We start from the raw sequence: 10,337 nt of genomic DNA, 5'->3' as shown, positions 1-10,337 counted from the left end.
CTAGAAACGAAAGGAAGAATATCAAACCTTAACACAGCGATGTAACGAGGTTCGGAGATTAGGGCTCCTACTCCTCGGCGTGTCCGTAAGGTGGACGAACCCAATCAATCCGTCGGTGGATGAGTCCCCGGAAAACCGGCTAATAAAAACACTCCTTCTGGGTGGAGAAAACCTCGCCACAGAAACTTCTTGCAACAGCAAGAAAAGAGTACAAGGAAAACAAGAAATAAAGTACAATACAAATGTAAACTTTCTTGCCTTCTCTTCGACTAGAAGAAGCAGCCGCTTCCAAGCGCCTACAACAGCAGGTGACCCAGCCGGAAGCTCACGCGAAGCTTCAAAGCAGCTCAACAAAGCTCAACAGCAAGTTTAGCAGCACCAAGAACAGGAAGAAGGAAGAAGAAGTAGATGTGCAGCAGCAGCCCTCGACCCCTTTATACCTGCGAAGAAGACAGCGAAGAAACTAGCCGTTGCGTCGCAACGGCTAGAACCCTGATCGGTCTGTGGACCGATCAGGCCCTGTGCTGATCGGTCCCCAGACCGATCAGTCACTTCTGTGCGTACTCTGATCTGTGGACCGATCAGGCCACAGCTGGATCGGTCCACAGACCGATCCCAACTCTTGGCTTTGAAGCTCTTCCTTCCGCGACATCGTCTCCTGATCGGTCGCCACGACCGATCAGGCGTCTTTCTCGCGGCTACTGATCACCTTCTGATCGGTCTGCAGACCGATCAGATACCGATCAGTAGCACACTGATCGGTTACTGATCGGTCACCAGACCGATCAGATAACTAGTGACTTGGTTTTTGCCCAAGCCAAGTCTCAAGCCTTCCAAACCAACATTCGGTCAACCTCGACCTATTGGTACTTCATTCCTAGCATCTGGTCACTCCCTTGACCTGCTAGAATTCCCACCAAGTGTCCGGTCAATTCCTTTGACCCACTTGGACTTTCCTCTTCGTGCCAAGTATCCGGTCACTCCTATGACCTACTTGGACTTCCCATCACCAGATGTCCGATCACCCTTGATCCATCTGGATTTTCCCTTGCCCGGCTTCACTCACCAGGACTTTCACCTAGCTTCACTCACTAGGGTTTTCACACTGCCTAACATCCCAGTTAGGACTTTCTCACTGCCTGGCTTCACTCACCAGGACTTTCCAACTGCCTAACATCCCAGTTAGGACTTTCCCACTGCCTGGCTTCACTCACCAGGACTTTACACACTGCCTAACATCCCAGTTAGGACTTTCCCACTGCCTGGTTTCACTCACCAGGACTTTCCACCTGCCTAACATCCCAGTTAGGACTTTCCCTCGTGCCAAGCTCCCTGCTTGGACTTCTCCGTGCCAAGTCTCCATACTTGGACTTTTCCAGTGCCAAGTCTCCATACTTGGACTTTTCCAGTGCCAAGTCTCCATACTTGGACTTTTTGCGTGCCAAGCTCCCTGCTTGGACTTTTCCAGTGCCAAGTCTCCATACTTGGACTTTTCCAGTGCCAAGTCTCCATACTTGGACTTTTCGCGTGCCAAGCTCCCTGCTTGGACTTTTCCCGAATCAGGTCAACCAGGTCAACCTTGACCTAAGGTTGCACCTACAATCTCCCAAACACCTATTCTTGTCAAACATCAAGAATACAACTCTCTCACGAGTGTCAAACATCAACATGCAACTCAACTAGGTCAACCTTGACCTAAGGTTGCACCGACAATCTTCCCAAGTCAAACATCAAAATACAACTCGAGTCAGGTCAACTCGAGTCAGGTCAACCAGGTCAACCTTGACCTAAGGTTGCACCAACAGTCCGCTCGGCCAAGGCATAAAGCAGCATGGGCGGGAATAAGCTCGTTCGAGCACGCGACTGGGAATCTTCCCGGTCGGACCAATACCTACGCCCGGTCGGGAGTAATGTGCTGGTCGAACAGCTGGACGCTCGGGGCGGAGAAAGGAGACCAGACGACAAAGGGAACAGTGGGAGCATCATCCTCAGAAACACCTATCACTGACAACAGGTATGTTCAATGACCAGGCCATAACGTAGAAGCCTAAGACGAAATGGTCTGCCGTCCCATCAAAGAGATGCTCGGACTGTAGCAGTATGGTGTCAGGCATGCTTTGCTGGCAAGCCCATACCGAGGTAAGGTGAGGTACACGTGTACGCCTCGATGGGAGTGCACAAGCCTCCCCATAGCTCTATATATGAGAGCCCCCCAGACTTCACAGGAGGTATGCAATCTCTTATTCTCAACGCCACTTTTTCGCTTGTCTCTTGCCTGACTTGAGCGTCGGAGGGTCGTCGCCGGGAAACTCCTCCCGGCCCGACTTCTTTACAGGTAGCGGCGGAGATCCACATCACCAGCCGTAGACAGCGGAGAGTACCACGTTTCCAGCGTCCATCCACTCATCACTCGGACAGGATCACTTTTAAAATTGAAAATACTTTATACAATTTCTCCCAATCATCTTCTGTTGGACAATGAATGTAGCTAGGTTCTCGATCTTTAAATCTTGAAAAAAAATTTTTGAAAGCAATTGATGTTCTCAACATCTCATAAGTTAAATTTCATCTTGTCTTACAATCATCAACCAATTTTCTTTCTTGTAATTTCAATTGTTCACAATTTCAACAAATTGAATGAGTTTAGCATTTGTTCTTCTATGGAAATCCACACTCTAACAAATTACATGAATAATATCCCTAATTTCATTGAGGTCATCCAGAGCTATAAGATTTAAAATATGTGCATAACACCGAATATGGAATAATTCCCCTCCACAAATTAGATTTGTATTAATTTTCAAGAAATCTTGCTTCATATATTTAATTGTAGCATTATTAGCACTTGCATTATCAATAGAAACAATATATATCTTATTTTCAATTTCTCATGCCCTTGAACACTTTAGAAGGGTATTTGAAATTTAAGGACCACCACGAGGAGGAGGAATATGGAAAAAAATTTGAGAACACGTTTATTCAATTTTCATGAAGAATCAATTCAGTGACTAGTGATAATCATGTACTCTATTTTTTATTTTTTTAACTTCCAAAAATCTGTTATGAGGCTAATCTTTGTTACCTTTTTTTAACAAACCATGTATTTTTTTATTCTCAAAGTCATATATTGTAAAACAACTCTTTTTTACTATTTTTCATGATATATGAGTCCACTTAGGCATTCCATGTCTACAAAACATTTTAAAACCTTCTTCTTCTAATAATGTAAATGGATGTTCATGCATTAGGATCCAATAGGCAGCTGCTTCTTTCATGCGTTCCATACAAAATTTTCCATCAAGTAACAAAGGTGACATAGTTGTTTCAATACTTTAGAAGCCTAACAATAGTTGTTGTTGTTGAGTTTATCTTCAAGTTTCTTTTTAGACTCCAAGTGTTTAGTACAATGATCCAAGTGTCATTTTAAGTGTGTTATAGTACTTCATTTTTGCGAGCATTTTTGCGAGGAATAGATTACAATGTTTACACTTGTACTTATCATATTTTGGATCCTCAAACTCAATCGACCATACTTGAGACCTCTTTTGTTTCTTTAACTTATGAAGCAAATTACCATCCTCAATTAAATTGTTATTCACACTATCCCTTTATCTATTATTTATTTTGGAATCTCATTTGAATCTAATGGATTTTGAATAGATAAATTTGCTGCTGGAGTATAATTAGTCATATTCTTTGAAAATTGAAAGAGAAATTATCAATGAAAAATATTAATAATGCAATAAAGTATTCAAGTATCCTAATCAACATATCTTCAAGAATAAGGAATAAATTACACAAATAACTTACATGGAAACATTACTATAATTAAATATCCAAAATTGTAACTCTAAAAGTTATCAATTCAACAACTATTGCATTAAAAATCAATATTTAACAACTATTTTTTCAAGAAATAAAATGAACAAAAAGATTAAAAGAAAAAAGAAAATAATTTCTTCTAAAAAAAGGAAAAAAATAATTAAGAATATTGTTGAATCAATTCTGTACTTCAAAGAAAAATTAGAGATTGAGGAGGAAAAAAAGATATACATCTTAGGTTTTTCCAAGCAAAAGTATGTGGGCGCGAAGAGAGCTTACAGATGGTCTTTGGCGTGAGTAGTGAGAGCAAGAGAAGTTGTGCTTGATCTTCCGACAAAGGGGGAGGCAACAGAGCCGCTAAGAGCTCTCGACGTCTGCAATAGAGAAGGGGCATTCCCCCGATGCTTTCTCCCTTTCCAGCACCAACTCTAGATCCTAACCACTTGAAGCACAATCGTACGACCCTATCATCTTCAACCTCAGCACTCTTCGCAATTGCACCTGAAGCACAATCGTACAATCGCATGTCCTGCTAGGAACCCTAGCTACCTTCCGTCGTCATTCGAATTTCGAACTCTTCACACTCTATATGTGGAATGATTAGGGTTAGTCAGTTAGTAAAAGGATTAGGTTATAATATAAAATATAATATATTACCCATTAGCCCACAAATCATTAACCCATTAAGCATTATCACTTACCAAACACAGTGAGTTAATGGATTTAAAGTTTCAAATCCATTAAAATACATTTATTGAATAACATAATAGAAAATAATAAATATATAATAAAATTAAAGAAACGCTCATTAGTGGCTTGCGAACAGTCGAACAAAATGTTATAGATTCAAATTCAGCTCGAAACCTTATCAAACAGGTTTGAATTTGGCTCGAATTCAATAATATTGAATACGAATTAAATATTATTCGAACCGGCTCGAAAAGCTCACGAGCTGGCTTGATTCGTTTGCATCTCTAGTAGAGATATATAAATTCTTTTGGTCCTAACAACTTAAATATATTGTCAAATATCAGAAAAAGGTGTTTGTTGATGCAATCGACCTCTGGTTAAGATTGACCAGGTTGACCAAGCTCGAGTTGACTTGAGTTGGGGTTTCGATGTTTAATCAAAATGTTATGATGGTTAAAGAAGAATCGAGTAGGCCAAGGTTGACCATATACTTGATGTTAAAGAAGACAAGTAGGCCAAGGTTGATGGAATACTTAATGATGTTAGGAAGATAAATAGGTCAAGGTTGACCAAATACTTGATGATATCAGAAGTCCAATGGTGAGTTAGCATAAGAAGTCAAGTAGGTTAAGGTTGATCGGATACTTGACTAGAAGTAGAAACTCTAAGTGGGTAAAGGTTAACCGAGTACTTGATGATCGAACAAGAAAGTTAATAAGAAGTCTAAATGGATCAAGATTGACTGGACACTTAGTGATCGGGCACCCTTTTGGATAGAACCCAAAAGTAAATCTATGAGGGTATAGTCTCAAAGTAGATAATATCATACTATTATGAAGATATGTGAATTCTTTTGATCTAACAATTTAAATATATTATCAAACATAAAAAAAAGAAAGATTATTGGTGCAATCAACCTCTGGTCAAGATTGACCAGGTTGATGAAGCTTGAGTTGACTCGAGTTGGAGTTTCGATATTTGATCAATATTATGTTGGTTGAATAAGAGTTGAGTAGGTTAAGGTTGACTAGATACTTGATAGTAAAAAAGTCAAGTAAGTCAAAGTTGACCGGATACTTGACGATGTTAGAAGTCCAATAGAGAGTTGACACGAGAAGTCAAATAGGTTAAGTTTGACCAGATACGTGATGATGTTAGAAGTTCAATAGGGAGTTGGCACGAGAAGTCAAGTATGTTAAGGTTGACCAGATACTTGACTAAAAGTGGAAAGTTCAAATGAGTCAAGGTTGACCGGACACTTGGTGATTGGAATTCCAATGGAAAATTGGCAAGAGAAAAGTCCAAGTGGGTAAAGGTTGACCGGACACTTAGTGATCAGAAGTTCAATGGGAAGTTAACAAGAAAAAAAATTCAAGTAGGTCAATATTAACAGGACACTTGGTGATTGGAAATCTAATGAGACACTTTGTGATCAGAAGTCCAACGGGAAGTTAGCAAGAAGAAAGTCCAAGTGGGTTAAAGTTGACCAAACACTTGGTGATCGGAAGTCCAATAAATAGTTAATAAGACAAAAGTCCAAGTGAGTCATGTTTGACTGGGCACTTGGTAGTCAAAAGTCTAATAGAGAGTTAACATGAGGCGTGAAGTCCCGGTAGGTTAAGGTTGATCAGATGGTAGGCAACGAGGAAATTTTGATAGAGTAAACTTCTAAAGGCCATAGCTTTTTACTCAAATATCATAATGAGGTGATCTAAGATGTGAAACAGAGATTGTTCAGAAATCTATATGTTTACTACTTGAATAATCAATTGAAGCAATCTATTAGTAGTCTATTTCAGGTGGGCATAACGCTCCTGAACCGATTGGCCCAATCGACTAGAGGCTAGCAATCGATTGATGCATTTGATTGACTAGGTAAAAAATATCGTTCTATAGGTTTAAACGGTTGAAATTGACATGACGATCAATTGGTAAGTAAGACCAATCAATTAGTAGGCAAAAATCAGCCCAAACAACAACTATATAAGTAGGGTTTTATTTGGAGGAGAAGGAGCTGGTTCTTGGGGAGTTTTGGAGCAAAATGTTGCCACATTTTTGGATCAACAAGAGGTATTCTCAAGCAACAACAAGCATCCAAATCAAAGCTCACACGTGTAAACGTGTTTGTTTCTATTTTTTTTTAATTTCATTTGTATCTTTGTATTTGCTCGTGTTTGTTGTAAGAACAACTTTTAAGAGGCTTCTCCATCTTTGGAAGGTATCCGAAAAGGGGTTCATAGTGGAGGGAGATCGCTAGGAGTAAGGACTTCGATTAGTCACCTAAGAGGTGGAAACCAAGTAAATCCCAGAGTTGTACATGTGGTGTCAAAGTTGATTCAAGTATTTTGCTATGCATGCTCAACGACAATCCCACAATCAAGATGAGAAGAGATTGGAGTTATTCACCCCCTCTAGCTCTCATGGGTCCTAACATAACTTTAAAATACACAAATCACATACCTGATACCCCCTCCTCTTGTTTTCTTTTGCTCACTTAATTGATTGCTATAGTGTAGCAATTGATTCGGTATGTTTTTTAAAAAAAAAAAAAGATTAAAAAGCTTTCTATGATCAAAAATTTGTTGCTCTTAATACGGTGCATCAAATTAATGTTTGAGGACACTGATATAATCAAGAGAACTAGACAAATAGATAGAACTTGATTCCATGTCATTTCGAACTATCTAGGTCCATTAGTCGGTCCATCAATCGGTTTTGGCCGAATTCGTCTGATGGACCTAGAAAGCTCAGAATGACATGAAACAAGATCTTATATGCTCATTTAATTTTTCTAATTATATTCATGCCCTTAATATCATTTTTCATACGACATATTGAGAATAGTAATTTTTTAAATATAAATCATATTTTTTTAAATCGGTTACTACAGTGTAGCAATCGATTCAGTATGCTTTTATGACTATGAATAATAATTTTAGTTGATTGCTACACAATAGCAATAGGTTAAACCTTTTTTTAAAAAATGATTAAAAAGCATTCTGTGATAAAAAAATTATTGCTCTCAATATGGTATATCGAGTTGATATTTGAGAACATAGATATAATCAGGAGAACTAGACGAATACATAAAACATGGTTCCATGTTATTCCTACCTCTCCAGGCCCATTAGTCAATTTTAGCTAAAATCGACTAATGAACCTAGAGAGCTCACAATGATATGAAATCAGGTACCATGTGTTCATTTAGTTCTCCTAATTATATTCATACTCTCAAACATCATTTCCATATGTCATATTAAGAGCATCAATTTTTTGAACACGAATATGCCTAAAAAATTTGATTCATGTTTAAAAATTTATTGCTCTTAATATAGTGTATCAAATTAATGTTTGAGGACATGGATATAATTAGGAGAACCATACAAGCACAAAGTGTAAGTACCCCGAGTTAATTTTGATGTTGATCAACTAAGTTAAGTTAGGTTATGTGTGTTTGATGTCTTATGTCTAAGTGTGTAGAAACTTAGGAATACAAGAAGTCAAGCGGAAGACACAGTGAGCGAGAAGGATGGCGAGGGACAAGGAGCTGTGGAAGAATACACTGGTGGAGCCAGAAGGACTCATGAGGTGCATTCGAGGGATGAAGCCAGGAGGAAGTCTGCTTGAGGAGAAGATCAGAGTTGGATTCAGGTGAGCTCAACTCTGAATGGCTAGAGCATCACCCAAGCGTGTGAAGAAGTGAATGATCAACTCAGAAGTTGACCATCCCAGGCACCTCCGATTGACCGGAGGCACCCTAATATGAAGACTCAAGGCACCTAGATGGATCTCAGGGGCCTCGTACGCAGAGAGGAGCGGATGACATCTGCAAGATTTGAGGCGCCTTTGATTACATGAGGCGCCTCCAAAGGTTTGGAGTCGTTGCCTTGGAGATAAGTAGCGGAGTCCACGTCAGCCGACCCGAGGTGCCTTAGATGAACTGAGGCACCTCAAATCCGCCAGCTCAGCTAGAGGAATGTTGTGGAGTGGATCACATTCAACCGAATTGAGGCACCTCCATTGGAACTGAGGTGCCTTCGTTGGAACTAAAGCATCTCAGATGTCTCACATCAACAATGGTCATTTTTCGACTAATGGATTATAAATAGAGCCCTTGAGCTCGAAATGAACACAACACACTGAGTTCTGTATTTCTAATTTTTGTATTTCATTTCCTCCTTTCAAACGTTGTAAGAAAGTACTCCACCTCTGATCATTGTCGAAGAAGGAACTTAATAGTGTTTTCCACAGTCTTGGATTAACAACCACTCATTATAACCAAGTAAATTTAGTCTCTTACTTTATTTTTATGTTATTTCTTTTTAATTAATTAGTGTGTCTTTGCTAAAGTAAGTTAGCAAGAGAAATCAAAATTCTAACTTGCACGTTATTCACCCCTCTAGTTGATCCACTGATCCTAACAAATGATATCAGAGTTCAACCATCTTAAAAGGACTAACCGCTAACTAATGCAATAAGGAAGACGGTCGAATCAAGCATCTATCCACTAAAATTTGAGGGGGAGTTCATGCTTTGAAAGCATCAAATGGAGGTAATTTTCAAAATTGATTTTGATATATTATTAATTATTAAATATGATTTTGAAGCACCCAAGGACGAAAATGGAGAAGAAAAAGAAGAACACCAATGGAAAAGAAGCAACAGACCGAGTTCATGGCAAACGATAAGACCAAGTTCCATCTTCTAAGCGTACTACTGCCTTAAGATCAAGAAGTCAACTGAATCGACACATACGATTTCACCAAAGAACTTTGGGAGAAGTTCCTAGGACTACATGAAGGAACCTCAGAAGTCAATCTAATAAGAAAAGATTTGCTAAAAAATCAGCTAAGCAACCTTTAGATGGATAAGGGAGAAAAGGTAACACAACTGCATGCCAGATTGAAGGAGTTAATAACTTGTACCAACAACTATGGTGAAATAGTAACAAATAAAGATTTACTAAGGTATGCATTAAATGCATTTCCAAGAACCCCGGAATGAACATTAATTATAGACTCTTACTACATCTCCAAAGACCCCCGAGGTGAGTAGTTTAGAAAATCTATTTTCAACATTAGAATTCATGAATCTCGATGTATAAGACTAAGAAAAGAAAATGAGCCGAATCATAACCTAGCGCTAAAAGATAAAAAAGAACATATCGGATTCAGTGTCATCTCTCGACAAAGATAAGGAGGCTTATTTGGTAAGGAAATTTGCCAATTCTTTAAAACTAACAGTTTTGGTAAGAAACAGGCGACAAAGCTACTTCGGAGGAAGAAGAACAGAAACATAAGATGCTACAACTATGACCAAGAAGAACACATTAAGGACAACTGCCTTAAATTGAAGAATAAAAGAAAAGAAAAGGACAAAGGGTCAAGAAGGTCCAAGCAAAGGAACCTCAAAGCAACGTGGAGCGAGTCATCGTCAAAAGAGTCCGAGACCGAGGAATACGCCGAACTAGCACTAATGGTCAACCGCCAAGAAGAAGAAGACAATGAAGGCAATTCAGAGAACATTGATGAATGAGGAGCATCCACCTATTAGTCTGACACGGTAAGTGAGGTACAACTCTTACCTTTCGATAAATTGCACGAACCTATTAAGATGCTAAGTAGATAACTGTGCAAAACAAGAAAGAATATATTGAAATAAAGAAAAATAAATTAGATCTAGAGAATAAGTTAGGAGAATTTAAAATTGAAAATGCAAAATTAAAAGATGAAATAGAAATATTAGAAAATGATTATTCATGCTCAAATTTAAATTTCTTACAAATTTTAAATTTTAGACATTATGGAAGGCTTAATTAGCATGTT

This window comes from Zingiber officinale, chromosome 6B, assembly GCF_018446385.1.
Source record: "Zingiber officinale cultivar Zhangliang chromosome 6B, Zo_v1.1, whole genome shotgun sequence".
NCBI classification, from domain to species: domain Eukaryota; kingdom Viridiplantae; phylum Streptophyta; class Magnoliopsida; order Zingiberales; family Zingiberaceae; genus Zingiber; species Zingiber officinale.
This window is presented reverse-complemented; position numbering follows the sequence as displayed.